Source organism: Cygnus olor, chromosome 22 (genome assembly GCF_009769625.2).
Source record: "Cygnus olor isolate bCygOlo1 chromosome 22, bCygOlo1.pri.v2, whole genome shotgun sequence".
Taxonomy (NCBI): Eukaryota; Metazoa; Chordata; class Aves; order Anseriformes; family Anatidae; genus Cygnus; species Cygnus olor.
Window position 1 is genome coordinate 2,882,172 of NC_049190.1, and position 18,284 is coordinate 2,900,455.

General features: G+C 49.2%; 1 long non-coding RNA gene across 4 annotated transcripts in view; it reads left to right on the forward strand.

Annotated features, from left to right (window-relative positions):
- The window catches only part of LOC121058603, a 110,426-nt gene that overhangs the window by 7,952 nt on the left and 84,190 nt on the right, over positions 1–18,284 (forward strand). The gene's annotated exons all lie outside the window — the stretch shown is intronic.

The window sequence follows — 18,284 nt, forward strand, 5'->3', positions numbered from 1 at the left end:
CAATCTAAATCCTTCCCCCTCAGGTCTGCACAGCTGTAGCATGGAAGGAGAGGAGTGGAGGAGTCCTTGTTTGCAGGGCCACATTACCAGAAACAGATGTTTTTGAGATTAATCTTGCTTGCACTGCACTGAGGAAGGCAGGACCTATGGCTACAGCTGTTCATCTACTGCATCATTGGAGTGAAGGGAAAGAGGAGCAGATTAGGCAGGTTCTCCTGCCTGATGGTAGGTGTCTGCTTTGGGACACGGGTGGATGCAGTGCTCCCTGCAAGCACCTGCTTCTCTTGGTTCCCTATTTAAGATACCTGGATAACTTGCTCAAATGCAGATCTTGTCCTGATCGGTGCCAACTTTCAGACAAATAGATCCCTCTTCCTCCCTGCAAGTGATCAGCCATGCCAGTCCCTGGAGTGAGAAAATCTTAAAACAAACAAACAAAACTCAACAGTGAGTAACAACCATCAAAATGGAAGGTGTTTGGGGTAGATGGGTGGTAATAAACTGAAAAATGAAAAGGTCCAGGGCTGGGAAGAGAAGTTTTGGAATATTAAAAAATAAAAGGCAGCTCAAACTGTCCCTGTAGGTAGATCCTAACTTCATCTGCTGAGGGAAGGTGTCTTGATGGAGCCCTCAAAAGGGACAGGCTGGAGGCAGGAGGTTCCTGGGTTTCAATCACTGGGGTTTCCTAGGGAATTATCCGAGCGGGATGTGGATCCTTGTGCAGTGACTGCAGAATAACATGGTAGGGTAAGGGAGCACTTGACTGCCCACCTGTGACATGGGAAACAGCCCGCACCAGGAGGGTTCCCCTGCCTTCTGCCAAGGGACAGGGCAGAGAGGATGCCAGGAAGGGTGCGGGGCCCAGTTCTGCACAGCATGTAGGGTCGTTCTGCAGACGGGACCTGCTTTCTGTGGTCAGTTCATCTGCTCCAGCAAGAGCAGGGCAAGTGCTGCCTGCGAAAAGGGAGGTTTTAGGGTCTGGGAGAAGCTGTGAGACTGCAGAGTTCCTGCTGGGGAATGGCGACAGGCAAGCGCCTGCTGGAGGGGTTGGCACCTTCCGTGGGCTCTGGGCCCTGTTCCCAGATCTGGGCCCAGCAGGAAGCTTCTGCGTGTGTCAGTGTTAGAAAGCACAAGCCAGGCACGGGGAAATATTGAAGCATCTCCTGCCCAGCCCAGCTCTTGTGTTTTATTTGTCAACATTTGGGTTTGTTTCCTGACACAAAGCGGGAAACATTTGGTCAGTGCTTTGGCTGATGTTCTTAGGCTCAGGCTGCCGTGTCACTCGGCGATGATATTTCTGGCTTCTCGAGCTGTTTGTCTGCAGGCCCTGACACCTCATGAAGCTGTAAATGCCTGGTGCAGCCCCTGCTCCGGGTGGGGGTAACAGCCTTCTGCTGCCAGCAGCTGTTCTGCTAGCTCAAGCAGCAAAGGGGTCGCCCTTTGGTGGGGGGAACGTGGTGAAAGCTTTCCGCAGAGAGCTGCGAAACTTCTGGTCTGTCAGCGTGGTAAATGAGACGGCAGCGCGCTGACTTGTAGAGAAGTAAAAATAATTTGCCTAAGCTTATGCTCAATGGTCCAAGTCTTAGTGTGAGTCTTAATAATTTTAATGCAATTACCCTTAGGATTATGGACTGGTGAATCAATGCTCAAGGCAGCAATAAAGGAAGACTTGGGTATGTTTGCTCTGCTCTCCTCTCCCCTCGTTTCTGGATGCTGTGTAAAACAAGACAGTGGATGTGAGGGAGTGCGGGTCTGACCCAGCACAGCATGGTAAGCCTGCAATTAAGACGTTGAATTCATCCTTGCTATCACTTACTGGCCTGACAATCAGAAGTGCCTTGCCTTGTTTCCTCTTTTAATAGAGGACTCAGTTCTAGCTCTGTGACTTTGCGCTGTTGCTGCTGCACTTACTCCACCCGCCTTACTCTGCGGTGTAAGGGGCAGAGCTGCTTGGTGCAGAACCTCCCAGTAACCAGGAGCACAGCTGGTGTGTGATCTCCATGCCCAGGTGCTTTGCTAGCTTAATTGTGTCAAATGCTCTTCTGCTGCTGTGTCACTTCTTTGCACTGGTGTGGTGTGTCTGTAGTGAGACTGCTTTGTGCAGGGAAGTGCTGGCCCTAGGGGTGAGATCAGGAGCCTGCTGCCTTTGCTTTGCAGATGTGCAGAGACTTGTTCCAGTTTATAGCACCGAAGATGTGTCCCAAATATTGAGCCATGCCAACTCTTCTATTTCTGCTTTTATCGCAGGCATCTTTTGACCTTGAGCAAGCGTTTGCTCTCCTGAGATTGAGTTTCTCCATCCTTGAATGGGATCTCTTGATCCCTCTACACCTGCAGGTGCGTGGGGTTCAGCCTGACTGGTGAAGGTTTGTAGTGTGCTTTGGGGGCCCTGGACAGCAGTTGGAGCAAATAAACACAGGCTGTATAACACTATACTTGATTTTTTTCTCTGAGAAGAACATTGAGGCTGGAAACATCAAATAGAGGTTGCTTTAAATAACTTCAGCTCTCCCTGCTTATCCCTCTATCTTCAAGCACCTCTGACTTGCTCTGCATGACCCGTGGCTCTTTCCATGCACGAAAGCTGTTGGTGGTAACTGCAGGGCCACTCTTATTTTTTTGGTCTCATCACAAGCTGTCTGTCTGTATGCATTATTTATGATGCAGTCTCTAATCCTTGCTCTGACTACACAACCCTGAATTTCCACGCGAGCTTCACCATAGAGCAGTTGTCAAAATATCAGAGTGCTTTGCAAACTTTAATGAATTTCTGTTTGCAGAGCCACTATATCTATTTATTCTTTAATTATTTTTCTTCAGTGATTTCCAGTTTTCTAATGATTCTCCTATTAGTACAGAGACCAGTGTAAAAATTGAGCCAAAGCATTGCTTTTTCTTTCTTGCTTTAGGTAAAATGTGTGTTTTCCCCTCTAAAATAACCTATTTCTCTAAAAACAGCAAACTTATTCCAAGAGGAACTTCCCCAAAAGAATTCATGGAGGATACAGGCCCCTGGCATGGAAAGCTTTAGATGAACTGAGCTTGTGGTAAAGTCCTGAGCTGAAAACAGGGTCATAAAGCAGAGTGCTGGGCAGCCTACCTGCACATCTCACCTGCACTGCCTGTAGTGAATCCCACAGCGGAGGGCTGGACCCACATCTGGCCTGAAACCGAAATGAGGAGCCAAAACTGGAGGTGAGGCTTCTCTCGGGTCCGTGGTCAATGGCCAGAAGCTACTGAAGCGACAGGGCGTGTTTGTACATCAACGTGTTTAAAGAATTGATTCCTTCTGGCAGACTCTTGGAAAAGGCAGCACATGTGAGCTGGTGCTGTCAGGGGAAATTGGGGGCTCGCTGCTGTTTGACAGGTATATTATTCCGGCTGCCCTCGACTTATTTACAAAACAAGGAGCTAAGATCCCTGAAGTGATGCAAGTCAGCACTCCAGAGCTGCAAGAGGCCTGTGTGTTTTTGGTTTTTTTAGCCCTTCAGAGCTGGCCTCAATTTGCTTGACATTTGGAATGGATGAAAGGAGGAAGGAAAAACCTTTGCTTCACAGCCTGCTCTCTCAAGGAGACAGACTCAAACTGAAAATGCTAGGAGTGGAAGAACCAAGGTTACTTCCCCCAGCTGTGCCGAATTCCGGTGCTTCCACACCACCATGCTCCTCCACCCAGCTTGGAGGTGGCACTGGCACCAGTATGAGTGTCCTGGTGCCAGGGTGTCCAGCAGGGAAGGCCCCACAGATATGTGGGGCTGGGAGCAGCTCTGACCCCAATAACACACCTGTGGGCACTTGTTCCTGCTGTGCCCTGAGCCCATGGGCTGTCTGCATGGCAAACCCTTTGGTGGGAGCCTGGGTTTATGGATTTAGCCTCATCAGGCTTGAGGTCCTTCACTTCCCTCTTCAAGCTCTCCAATTTCAGCTCCCAATCTCCTGTATTTCCTTTATAGCTCTTCTTTCTGGTCCATCTTTGGCCATCTCGATAGCTTTTGTAAATCACTCTGGGAGAGAGTTTTTCTTCCCTGGCCACTGAGGAGGGCTGGAGTCACCAGGCTGCAGTGCCTGGGATTCAGTGATGTGAATGCTTATGTTCCTGCTGCATCATGGCTTTTCCGTGCTTGTTTTCAGGCAGTTGAAGCTTAGGGAATTGGTTTTGAACAGTGGCTTGGAGCCTGCCTGCTTGAGGGAACTTCTCTGCACCCTTGAAGAATTACCTAATGCGGTGAGATGGAGCTGTCTGGCTAGCTAAGTGTTGCTTCCCTGCATCCCCAGGGAGGAGCTGGTGCCTTTCAGAAAACAGGATTTCATGTCAAATATCAGTAAAAGCTGTGCCCCTGCCCTGTCTTTCTAAATGCCAGAAGTCCATCAGAGCAGAGGAGGGGATGAGAGGCCCCTCACTTGATGCTTTCATCTATGTTAAGATAAAATCCTGTCTCTGCCACAAAACTTCCTGTACGACATCTGTCTCATTTCCTTCTGTATACAAAGCAAATCCTTGCTTGTCTAAGTTTACGGAACACTTCAGCAGGATGTTTCCTCCACCCAGCACAGCCTGGTTTGGGTTCCAGGTGGGTACTGTAGGTCCTGTGCTCCAAATACTAACAGGCAATTCACTTTTTTCCTCTCTGGCATGTGTGTTTTTTTCCTCTCTCCTTTCTGAAGGAGAAACAGCAAAGTCTGAGCACCGAGAGGTTTTTGTACCCAGACAGCTCCCTGCAGGGCTGGGCTCTTCTTCATCAAGCTGTGTGCCGTGGAGCTGTTTTCCTGGGGTAGGGCCCTTGGGGCCGCAGCTCTGCCCATGCGGATGTGACAGCAGACCCCAGGGGCTCTCTCTGCTCTTTGGGCTGCTTTGAACCTGGCTCTGTGTGCTGTACACATGCAGTGGTGTCTTTGTGGTAGGAGATGCACTCGGGCATGTGTTTACCTGTGTGCTTTTACTGAAGGTGGCTTTCCTGCTCAAGGTGTGTTTGTATGCACAGGAGGCCTCAGACAGCGGTGAGAGGCAGAGTCCTTGGAGAATATGGGATGATTAAATGAAACATTCACTTATGTGTTGCTGGAGAATTGAAATGGGAATCAGCTCCGACTCGGTAGCATATTCAGCTCATGTCTCCCGTCTTCAAACTCCACTGCAAAATTCATCAGGCTACAGAAAACTACTGAGACATCCTGGGAAGCGCAGAAATTGTCCTGTCCTGAGAGGGGAAGCACAAATAGACCAGGATGGTGTCTAAAAAACGAGTGCTCATTTTGCAGTGTCCCTTGGCAGGGTGGCATTGTGGATGTCCTTCAGTCCAGGTCCATGTTGCTGGGGTGTATGCTTCTCTATCCATCTATGTCCTGGGAGCATGGGCACCCCTTTCAAGCTCTCTAGCTGTGCCTCCACAGCTGGCTTTTCCCCAAAGAGGCTTGGTGTTAAGGATTTGCAGTGCCCTTGGGATGGAGACACCCTGCCCTGGGATGAAGGTGTCATCTGTGGACTCTCCTGACCTCTGAAGCAAGGAGAGATGGAGTGTATAGCTGGCCAACACAATGAGTTTCCATTAAAACACGTGAAAACCTTGCTGTTTTTCAGCAGTGATGAGGTGAAGATACATACACATGCACAGAGGCCTGGGCTCAGCCCTGTAGGCAACAGTCTGAGCTGAGAGCCTGCTGAAATAAAGTCGCTGATATGAATTCACATGCCCCTGGGTTTGAGGGTTTTCCTCTACTTGATGACAATACAGGGAATTGAAGTTGCCTTGAAGACAAGAACACAGGCGGTGTCTGGCAAAAGGGGGGGGATTTGCCATGCAAAGTCTCTGCAGGTTCACGTGTTCTCGTCTCTGGTGGGTTTCGTCTCAAAGCTGGTGCCTTGCAAGGGAATACCTCTCTTGAAAGAGCCCTGCAGCTCCAGATTTAAAAGCTAAATGTTGACATGCTTCGTGTTCAGCCCTGCTGGCCTTCCTGCAGAAACCCGGAGTGTTTTGTGTGCAGAAGCAAGCAGGGATGCTGCCTGGGGGGGGAGCAGAGCTCCTCTTCAAGAAGGGTGCCACAAACCTCCACCTCTCCCAAGGATCCCATGGGTGCTGCAATGGAAGGACCCGCCTCTTATGGGAACGCGTGCTTGTGCTGAGCAGATCAGATGTAGACACCCAGCTCTGTGTTTGTGGCCCACTGCAGACCAGGGGGATTGGGACTGGTGCTCTGCAAAGCGGTGTAGTGCTGGAGTTGTCCCCCTGAAGCTGGAGGTGTTGCATCGTTAATGCTTTGGGTTGTTGCCCTCTGCATGCAGACCAGAGATGCACGTGTGCCTCCTGAGATATTATCCTGGAAGTCCTCACTGGTGCCTCAGCACCCGAAACATGCAGGTTGTTCCCAGGTGGGATGTGGGCTCTGCTCATTACTGATACTTATTGGAGGCTTTTAGGCCAGCACATACTTCTAGATGTTAACTTGGGACCTGAAACCGTGTTTTTTTCCCTTTTCTCCCTGTTTTACAGCTCACCTTTAAAATCTCCTTAGGGAACAGAACAGGCACAGAGGGCAAGAGATTATAGCATCCTTAGTGTCAAAAATAGCTGCCTGAAATCCCTTATCCTGCTGCTTTAAGCTAAAATAGGGCCGTAAGTTTGTGTCCCTAACTTTACAAGGCAGTGTCCTTCCCTCCACAGCTCCTGCAAATGGGCCTTGCTGGTCACTGCCCTAAAGCATAGCTGCTGTTGTCTGTTAGCTGGGGCTGCATGCAGCCTTCCTGCTTGCATACCTCTAAATCCTCAGGGCGAGTTTTGCCCAAATGTGATCAGGTTATGTCCCCTCTTTACAGAGCATGAAGAATAAGCTGAATTTGTCAAGAAACTTGGGTGATGGAAAGCAGACGAGCTTGCTTTGGTGCTGTGCACGAGTCTGCTGCTGAGTTGCACAAAGGGTGTGTTACAGAGTACGGTTTCTTGGCTTATCCTCCTCTTCTGGCAAATGCTTCCCATTGATCCCAATACCCAAAGCAGAATTATGAGCCCTGAGGATTTCTTTGCTTTGCTAATCTCCTTGGCACCCCTCTTACCAGAGGGCTGGTACCACCAGAAGGGCCAAGCTGCTGGAGCCTCTGCTGCCAGCATTAAACCCCTCCTTCGCGTGCCCTGGTGCTGAGCATCGTGCCTGGATCCCAGGGGTGCAGTGGGGACTGACCGGCACCGACTCCCAGCTTAAGATGGGGAATGCTAGAGGCTGATCAATACTTCGATCGGCACTGCGTGCATCGCTGTGGCTTTGTCACTCACCTCAACTGGGAAGAGTGTAAGAGACTAACGGGAGTCCATAGAGCCTCCCTTTATGAATAATTAAATCAATGAGCAAGGGAGGGGCTTGGAGTGCAAGTGAGGAGCAGGGGTGAAGAAGGGGGAAGGAGTGGGAAATGCAGGACCAGGTCTTTCAAGCTCGGAACGACCCTAGCAGCAGCTTTCATGTCAGTGTGTGATGCAGCTGCTTCTGATCTGAGGCATGGAGCTGGGAAGCACAAACCTCCGCCGATTCGTGCGAGCTGTGACCATTGGATTATTTATGTTCCCCCCCCCCCCCCTCTTTGGCAGAGCTGCTTTTTAACTGGTGCTAGAGGCTCGCTCAGGATGCCAGCCACGCTGCTGACAGCAGTTGCAGGGAGTTCTTCCTTTGAATTGTAATGAAAGTCCTGGGACTGCTGTGGCTTTCTATGCGCTTTTACTTTTTTCTTTAAATAAACTTATCGCTGTCCACAATGTTCCAGACATGAGATCTAACAGGGAGTGTGAGTTTTGCAGAGTCCCAGGGCTTCTGGAAATCAGGGCGACAAACTTCAGATACCTGATGGCGAGACTATTTGAAGTGTGGACAGACTCACATGTGTGCGTTCACAAAAGATTTTGGATGTTCAAGGCAGGAAAGTAAGCTTTTGGGTATGGACGTGAGCGTGGCCGTGTGAATTTTTAAGGACTGTGAGTGAGAACGTGGGGCTTGGGGCGGGGGGATAGTCTACCTGTAACCCAGAAAAAGGTGGTATTCTGGAGTGATTCAGGAGTTTTGTTATGAAATCTGAAAATTAAGGGCAAAGGAGGTCTGCCAGCATTGATGAGATCCTAATCCATCCAGGCAACAGGGTTAAAAGCTTATAGATGCGGAAGGCAGGGTTGTTTGTAAATAACTTGCACAGCAATGTGCTGCCTCAATGGAGAGTGGACAGGGCAAAAATCTCTCTGAAAACCCTCTTAGGTAACATGAAATAAATATACGGCTGTTCTCCACGTGCACAAGACCAAGTGATGGGTTTCATTGCTGCTATGTAGAAGGACCCTGTTTGGACTTCACCTGGGAAGAGAAGATTGTGATGGGGATGAGGTCTTTTTCTGTTAGTAGTGAAGAAATGATATTGGCAATAAAAATAGTTCAGTTTCTCCTAGCCTGTTTCCCTGGGCTTTGTGGGACTGTGTTATTTGATTCACTTTCCAGATTCCATTTATTTTTCTTGATGAATTTGGAATTGCACATACCAGAGATATTGGTGGCTGTAGGGGGACAACCTGCAGCCTGACATGAAAATAAGTGAGATCGCCCAAGCTGCTTGAATTGCTCACACCTAGTCAAGTCTTGAATGTGAGTTATTCAACCTGGCATCTTTAGGCTGAAAGGACCGTGCTACACACTCCAGCCCTGGAAGCCATCAAATCCCCTTCTTCAAAGCACATTCAGCTCAATGTGTCTCCAATTTTACATCTCTTTCTATGTAGCCCTTGATCAATAGGTTTTCCTCTGTCCCAAAAATAAATTGGTCTCCAATTAAGTCCTTATGTCTTGGAGAACATCCAGATAAAATTGCTCTACTTCCTGTTTTACTTGTCATAGAGAGGAGATGAAGATTTCTTTTTAAAAGCCTCATGCAAATGTTCAGCTTTTGCTGCTGTTCAATAAAGTTGATCACTTTGCTCAGGAAGTATCAATGCAATTTTCCACGCCACTAACTTAAAGATTGTATCTCAGCAAATGCATCCATTCTTTTTCTCCAATTTGTGGTGAGAACAAACAAAAGAAAGAAAATGTCTTGATGTCTCCCTGACAAACGTATTAGTAGCTTATATAAATTGCCCAGAGTCTGTCCAGAATAGACACCACCAATGCATTTCTGCAAGTCCCTATTCCATCTGTCTCAGCTAGCACAGCGATTGCAGAGCTAGGGAATGTCTTTCCACCCCATTACATTTCCTGGTGAAATATGTGAGAATTACCTCTGATGTTAGTAGGAAGCCATCAGGACATAAAACAAAGAAAATGAAATATTAACTTTCCTATCCAAGACAGTAAGGGCTGTTATGTTTTGTATTATAACACATTAAGGTGAAGTTACTGAATGAGAAATAAATAAATAAAAATCCCCGGCTCCCATCTAGGCAGTATTGCACATAAATGACACTGATGGTAGATGATAAAATTGGAAAGTTGGGGAAAAAATAATATATTCACAGTTTAGATGACAGTGAATATAAAGACAGACTGAGCTTAAGTGGAAGTTGCAAAATATCCCTGAGAAGTCTTATTCCCTCCAGATTGCTACAAGTTATGCTGGTACATATAAATTTGCAACAGAAAGAAAAGCAAAACCTTATGGATCCATGAGCTAAAAACACCTCTGTGTAATACCATTTAGCTTACGGAGTTCGTGGGGAAAATTCAACATTTGTCATCCTTTCTGGTCTCCTTTTCCTCGTGTGACAATCTGTTGGCTTTCTGGTTAGGGATGGATTGCCCTGTACCATGCCTGGGGTGTAGGATCTGGGCTCAGCTGAACGTGCAGGGGCAACAGAAGCATCTTGAGGTCCAGCATCCAAACTTTTAAGGCAGGATGGGCAAAAGATGCTTTCATTCACTGCTTTTCCTTCAATGTCTGCTCGCTTTATTACTTGTGTGCACTGAAGAACTCCTTTCGGTACTTAAGGGGAAAGCTAACTGGGAAATAATCCAGTTCCTTTCCTGTCCCTCCCCACCCCCAAAAGCTAAATATACCTACAACAAAATGCTGCTCATTTCAACGAGCCTCAGTGAGAAGGATAAGTGCTGGGTCGTTTATCTCTAATTGCCTCATTTTGTTGCCTAGACTTAGATTATTTGCTCGGGTAGCAAGGACCTCATCTCAGTTTGGGGTTCTTTGGTGCTGCAGCAATTTCCTTGCTGGAGAACTTCTCTGTTTTGTCTCTGAAATGTAAGGTTTGAGGCCACATTGCGGAGATGTTGTGGTTATCTGATTTCAACAGGAATTGTAAGCTCAAGTGCCTTTAAAAGGCTCTTGCCAAAGGTCTGCTAATTAAACAGGCCAGGGATTTCAAGGACTGGGGAGAAAAAAACAGGTGATAAACATAATGCAGATGATAATGTTCAGGATTCAAAATGATCTTCAATTAGTTAGTGGGGTACCAGGTGTTCTAAAGCAGCTAAATGAAAGGTGATGTGGAAATGAAAGGCAGGTGATAACATCAGAGGGCAGAGCTCTGCTGTGGGCTGAGATCAGAGCTTTGGCTCGGAGCAGGAGCTTCCATCTCCAGCGAGCGGTCGGAGACCAGGCGGGCTTGATGGAGGTGCTCTCAGCGGGGATTTCTCTTGATGAACGCGCCAGTGGTAGCATCCATCCTCTGTTTTAGTTGCCGTATATTAACTTAATTTCTGGAGAGGCTGTTTTTCGCTTGGGAGAGTAGTGGACACTGCCACGCTTCCATTTTGGAAGGAAAAATTTTTTGATGGATTTCGAGATATTTTAAATCACCCGTGAGGCTTGTTTTCTTCTGGTTTGGTTCTTAGAATTGGTGGCTCTGAAGAAGTTATCGACCATATGTGGGGCCTGAGAAATCCTCCTGCTTCACAGGATGATCACCTAACCCTGCCCTGCCTCCTGGGACTCGAATTGCCTCTGCCTCCTTTCCTAAGCGGCAGGGCTTGCTAGGATGTTTGTGGTTTAGTGGTGGGAGAAGGGGGAACCATCTTCCAGCTCATTCTGTTTTCTTAGGCATTCAGACTAGCTCACAGCATGCTGTCTGGAGCGATTACCTTTGTCTCTGGCTTCCCTGCTGGAGGAAGAGATGAACATAGCTGGTAAATTACAGAGCTCTGTGCTGGAGCACCAAGGCGCTTTCATTGCTACAAGTTGTTCTGCTTGTCTATGGCCCAGACAGTAAACAAATCTCAGATCATGGCAGTAATGGGCTGATATGCAGCTGTCTCTCCACTGGAGTTAAGGCAACTCGCTGCTTTGGCCTTTCATCTAAGTGCTCTTGACAGACAGTGCTTGAAAAACTGTGGGTACCTCCTGCGGCACGGCCGGCTAGGAGTGATCTGTCTTGGAGGCTGGTGGGAGGGAAGGGGAGGCCTCGGCCCTGGTTTATACAGAGAATGCAAGATCCTGCTCTGCTGCGGCCACAAACCTGAAGATAACGCATGCAGGCCCTTGTAAACGTTTGCATTATAGTACTGGGGAATTATTTCAGGCTCTGCGATGAGCAGAAAGGAAAAGCTTTTGGAAAAAGTGAGCAGCGGGTACCTTGCTGGCTCCGTGCTTGGTAGCAGGGGCACCTAAGGTGCTGGCATGCTCTGCTCTCTGCGAGCATCCTGCCTCTGTGGGACCATGGCTTAACCCTGCCTGGTCCCCTGCAGCTCCAATGTTACCAAAACCTTGTCACATAAACCCAATACAGCACTTCTGAGAAGTTGTTGAATGTCTTCCTGGCTGACTTTGTCCTAACCCGAGGCTGACTTCCCTGAAAAATTGAAATTAAGAAAGCTTGAAGATAACCTTCAGAACAGCAGCTTCACCTAGGCTTAATAGCGGGTCCTGCTCACCTGTGCTGGGACACACAATTGCAAGTACACCCCTCGGATTGTTAGACTGTTCATGGACTAATTCAATAAAAGTGATCTAAAGGTGCCACCCGCCTTGTTCTCCTGCTCTATTTCAACCTGCCTGCGTAATCGTCCTGCCCCCACCTGGGGTGATGTGCACAAAGCACGCCGAGATGCCAGGTAGCACACAGGCAGCGCGATGGCACTCGGCCATGTCTGCAGCCCCCTGAGCCTGGTTTTGGGTGGCAGCCCTCAGGTGTGACCTAAAGGGCAAGGTGTGCTGCTTGTTCGGACGTACCTTCCCGTGCAGAAAGCAGCCCTGCCTCGTGGAGAGGCTGTTGTGGGCTGCAGTCACTAACAGCAAGTGGAGGAAGGGGGAGTGCAAGGATCTGGCTGGTTCTGCTGCCTATCCTTCAGGGTTAGTGTCTTTTCCTTTCAATATTCCCTTCTGTGAGTGTTGGAAGGGTTCTCAGGGCTGTGCGGTAGCGGTAATAAAGCAGTTGGATTGTTCCAGCCTTCTCCCAAATCGCTGCCCTGCAGGCGCAGAGCGCTTTTCACTGATCTGCTTCAAAGGAAAGCACGGTTCTTCAAATTCAAGGAGGGCTTTTCTTCCTTAGCTGCTATCCACCTCTGTTTTCCTCCTCACTGACACTTCTCTTCAATTATCCCTCCTTCAACAACCTTTTACTGCGGTGTTGGATGGGCACCAGAACATCTGCTGGGTGCTCTTTAGCCCATTTGAGGACAAAGCAAGAAGCAGGCAGGGCTATAATTTACATGTCGATCTGAATACACTTCTTGCAGGGCACAGCAACCTCTCAGCACTTACATTGCCAAATCCTCTGCTTCTGCAGTCCCTTAATCGAAACACAGGGCTATGTCTGTAGCCCATGAACTATACGTTGCTCTTCCATCCAAGGAAGATGCTGGTGTGATGGACTTTTCCTAGTGGGGTGGTTTGCTGCTCTCCCTTCCTATCACAGCGCTGGGCTGGTGGCACCGTGGGAGCTGTGGCACCAGTGGGTGGATGTGAACTGGTGCAGGAGAACAATGGGAGCCGGGGATGGGGGTTTTGGGGAGAGGAGGGAGGACAGTCAGCCTTCAGAAAGCTTGGACGGCTGGAGAGGTTTTAAACTGGTGCTGGGGAATTGGGTCTGTGAGCTCTCCCCCTCTCGGAGCAGTGTGTTGTGGTGCCCAGCCAGAGAAATCAGTCTGTTAAAAGCAGCCGTGAAGATGCTGTTTAAACTGAGAGCATCATCCATAATTTCATTTGAGGCCTTTCTAGGGCACGCTTTGTTTGCGTTATGCTACAAAATCCATTTTGATTTGGAGGCTTCCAGGGGGCTAACAATAAGAAACAAAGCTGTAGAAAAGTGCAGGCAAAAGCTGCATTCCCTCATTGGAGGCTGTGCGGGGTCCACCAGATCTGTCAGTGACCAAAGCCTTCCGGGTAATGAGTCCCACAGAAAGAGAGCTCTGAGAAATTTTGTGTTTTGGAAGTAAGCAGTCGGCACACACCGAACAAGAAACTGTTTCTACAAGTATTTTATCTGCTGTTAAGGACGCACAAGCTGGAGGAGATAACTATCCCTATTAATATTGATTAGTCCATTATGTATCCAAAAGCGCGATTATGGTTTGCGGTGCTCTCGTTTCCCCACAGGAGGGAATGCTGTCCTGAAATCTGTAAGCACCGGGCTGCCTCTGGCAAGCAGTCATTTACAATAAAGCTCGGAGGTCTGGCTGAAAACAAATCGAGAGTGTGCCTGGGGTGGTGTTTTGGCAAATCTCTGCGAGCTCTCATGTTCGGTGCTCTTCCCACTTGTGTGATGCATCAGTGCCATTTCTGGACAGGCTTCCTCACAGATGTGGCTGTTCTGGACTGGAGGTTGTGCCTTACTGGACCCAGGGCACTGGGGGGGGGGGTGTCACAAGCTCAAAAGACCCTCCTGAAGAGATCGGTTCCCACTTAGCAATTAATTTCATTTCCAGGTAATGGAGTCTCTGGAGATGTTTGGGATGTTTTAAGGCTGATAGTCTGCTGTTAGTTTCTGCTAACGTTACCCTGAAACCCTCGAAATACACCTACAGAGGGTAGAGCCATGTCCCCAGCTTGATAGAAATGCTTGATGCAACGTGTGCTTGACGGTAACATGGTGACTGGGGAGTCTACAACCCCATTATGTTGAAACATAAACTGGCTTGAATATGACGAGAAAATGGCTAAAAGGGGATGTGCAAAGAACAACCTCCCAGGTTATCCCCTCAGTCGGGTTATCGCTTGTCTCTGGAAGTGTTTTAGGGTGCGTAAGAGAAGGAGGAGAGGAAGGAAAACCAGGTGCAGGTGTTTCATGGGATCTGGAAGTGAAGGTAACTCTAAGAGTTGTGCAGTGTGTGGCAGCCCCAGAGGTGCTGGGAGCTGCTTAAGACAGGGAGGCAGCGCCGACATGCTCTGCTATAGGAAGCAGGCCATTAGCAGAGGCCTCTTAATCTCCGCAGTAAGTGGAACCCACTGCCTGATTACTTCCTCAGAGAAAACTTAATTTCTTCCCAGAGAGGTGAGAGTGTTTTGTCTGTGCTGGGGTTCCTGGGGCAGCCGGGAGCTGGCAGGAAAATGAGCTGACAATTCAGCAGCAGTTGGGAGAAGCAAAGCCCATGAATTTTGTCTCGCCTCTCAGAGCAAGGCTGTCCCTGGGCTGGGGGGAAAATGGAGCCAGGAGGGACCATCAGTGGTGCAGGGTGCTGTGCTGCTTGGGGTGCAGAGGTGTTGGGGATCAGAAGGGGATTAGGAAGATGTGACATGCCCAGCTGTGCTGGTAGGCCTCTGGCCCTCTTAATCCCATCCCAGAGAAGCCACTGTGATCACTGCCAACTAGTTTGACCTTCAGATTGCTCGTATGTTCTGAAAATATCCGCACGTTTACCCTTGAGCCTGGCTTTAGGAGCTTTTTAGCTTTTGAAAACCACATCTTGGTCTGTGGGGACCAGGTCTGAGTATCCCTGTGCTTCCCATGGAGTTCTGCTCACCTCAAGGGGACTCCGAAGTGCCCCAGGTGAAGGTTTGCCTGCTGGCGGTGTGACAAGGTGACAAGGCTGCTGTTAAGCTGGGTTCAAGGGGGGAAATGCTCACGATTCCTTCAGGAGGGTAGAAGTGCACAGTTCCCAGGGGGCTAGGAGGGATCTGCTTAGTCTTCTGGGTGAGTCCTCCTTGCTATCCATGTCCACGGGCATCTGAATTAATCACAGAGAGGGCTCGGACAAAAATAGGCAAGTGTGGAGCCAGCTCTGCTGCAGGATTGCCTTCCAAAACCGGCTGTGGATTTATTCCCCCTCTGGGTCTAAAATTACTATGTAAATACCTTCCCCCCATCCTCAGCGCCTGCCTGCCGCATCCGAAATGCGGCTGGGAAGTGCCAGAGCCGGTGATCTATGGCTGCGCTGGCAGCAGTGCGGAGAGAAGGGATCCAGAGGAAACGGCTCTGGCTCCCTCAGCCCAGCATCCCCGAAACAGCAAGAGATCATCCGTTTGTGCAGGGCTGCGCTGGAACCAGGGCTCGGGAGCTGGGGTGAGCACAGCAGCAGGAATGGGAAAGCTGCTGGTTGTGTGCTGCCACGTTACCAGCTCTGCATTTTGAGCAGTTGCAGTGCACTTAGCAAGGGTTTGACTTCGCTCCTTTGTTTTTTTTTTTTTTTTTTTCCCTCTTCCCGGTAATGCTTTACGTGGAATATATTGATTCCATTTACCGGTGAATTCCTTCCTTAAATATTTTTTACGTAATGTCTTGCACGCGTTTCTAATGGCTTTTGCAATCCTTGTGTTTCAGTGGCACCAGGAAAGCAATTCGGCTTAAATTGAAGTCAGGGAAACAGGATGGAAATTGAGAAAGTAAAATAGTGCAGGCATGCATGGTGGGAAAGGAGAGCGAAGGAGAAAGTGAGTGCAGGGAGTGAAAGAGGTGGATTTGTCTGAAGAGGAGCAAAAGAAGAAAAAAAGTGAGAAGAGACAGGCACATGGAAGTGTTGGTGCTGACTCAGGGTTATCCAGCGTGGTCGGTGTTTAGGACGGGAACAAACATCCTGTCTGTTTGGCAAGGACAGTGGGAGTTTTGCTTATGAGTTTCACAGCGGGATTATGGGGTGGAATTTTCCAGTTCAGCAGTACGGGCACTTCAGCCTCCGAGAGGTGAGGGATGGGACAGGTAGGGGTTTGCTCATGTCCTGAGCCAGCTGGGGAATGGGAGGTGCACGCAGTCCGTGGGACCACAGCACTGATCCCAAACTGTGGGAAATCGATGGCAACGTTCCTGCTCCAGAAGGTTCGTGTCTGCCCTCTCACACAGCAGGATACATCAGTCTTGGTTTAATTCAGGCCCAGAGTGCTTTGGACCATACTGTACAACTTGTTTGCTTTCATTGTCTCTTCCTCTTATCCTTTTATATTTTTTACAGGGGTCTTATTGTAGGTTTGATCTGATTTTTCTGCTTAATTGACAGGGATTCAATTATCTCCCTGAATACAACTGTCATTTACTCAGCAACAGAATTGTCAGGCATCTTCTGGGTGTGGGGGGGGGAAGAGATGAATGTCACGTTTCCATCCTTCCCTTCTCCCTCCCCTTCTTTGGCTCACTTCCATCCTCAGGTTCTGTTTTATTGTTGTTTCCATTTGCGAACAGCGAAACACAACAAGGAGATATCAGATAATGAGGCGGCAGGAAGGGCTGAGCTGCAGTGGGAGCAGCTTGTTCTAATGGGCTTCCCTCAGGAAGGGCTGCTGCGGGGCTGTACCACCAGCCCTCAGAGCAGGGCCGTGTCCTTCTCCTCTGCATCCTTCCTGGAAGCTCCCTGGAAGATGCTGTCGCTGCCAGGAAAAGAGTCTGCCTTCAGGGGGAAATTGCCCTGGACTCGAGATGCTCAGCTTTGTGGTCTGTTTGCTGCTGTTGCTGTGGTCACACCTGCTGCTGTGCTCTGACTTGCACCAGGACCGCCTAGAGCAGCCAGAGGCTAGTTGTGTCTTGGCCATTGTTGATGTGCAGCTTGCTCTGGGGTAAAAAGCACGAGAAGAAATACAGCAGCTGGGAGGCATCCTTCTCCAGCCCTTCAACAAGCCCCGTGCACCTTCAAGGCTGCGACATCCTGCTTTAGATGGGGACTCTCGGGGAGCAGGGTCTGTTTCCCGGATGGCTGAATCCTCATGTAATCTGGAGCAAAGGGAGCTGAGACGTGGATGCCAAGAGCCCAGGAACCGCTGCCGTTCCCTGTTTGCTTCCTGGAGGGCGATGAGCACAGCTAATGGCGTCTTGATATTTAAAACCAGGCAGGAGTTTGAAGCATCTCGCTTTTCGCTAGGTCTCTGACATTTCAGAGAGCTGTTGAATAAATGCTCGGGCGATTAGCTGAGGTCTGAGCACCTCAAGCTATGCTCAGATCCTTGCCCAAGCTAACAGGTCTGGTGGCAGTGGGGCATGTCCCTGAGCTGCTTAGCTCAGCCCGGCAGTGCCAGTGATCTTCTTGGGACTGCAATCAGCTCTCGCCAGGAGCCTTTGTTCCTTGCCCTGTTGTAGGGAAAATGCAGGTGAGGTTTTGCCAGCTGCTGCTTCCCTCCCTGAGTTCACACAAACCAAGAGCGTCTTCCCCAGACCCCCCCGGCATGGCTCCCGAAGGGATCTCTGCCCCCGAGCGCAGCCGGAGGGGCTGGTTTAGGAGCTTCTCGAGCCTTTGAAAAGGGGAGAGGTGGCTTGAAGGCGAAAGGAGCTCTGAAATCTGTGCAAGGGCCTTGGCTTCAGTGCTCTCAACGTTTCCATATGCCTTGTAATTAAATTGTAAGTAAAAGTAAGGAGCCGACTGCTCCGCTAATAGCGGCGAAAGGAGGCAATCGTGCGACTTCCATCTGTCTGCAGATACAGTTTGTGGTGGAAATACATTAGCAACCTGGAGCTGTGTGCCAGGCTCAATTAGACTAAACAGGATCAAAGGGCACCGTGGGCAATAAATATCCTTGCGGAATCAGTTCGGAGTCTTTCTATTTATTGCTGAAGGAGATAATAATCATTAGTGAGCTGAGGTGATATGCAGCGACCGAGGCGAGCTCGGCTCGGGGAGGGAGTGACATTACATTAGAGGGTAAGAAAGCATGTCCCCTCGGCAGGATTACAGGCAGGGTGGCGTTATCTGGGCTGCCTTTTATATTCCGCTGGAGTTTGGGGAAGGAATATAGCCCATATATCGATTGTGGGGCTGTAATGGGAGAGAGGTGGCTGAGGTAATTGGGGAAGTGTTTAAAATGTACACTGGGTAATTGAAAGCTAATATCAAAACCTAGCTCAGGCAGAGAAGAACCTCTCCTCTAATGAGGCATAAGGTGAAAGGAGATTGACTCTGACTTGTATTGCTACTCCCGGAGAATTGCTTTGCTCCGCTGCTTTTAGGTGCCTCTGTGTGTGCGT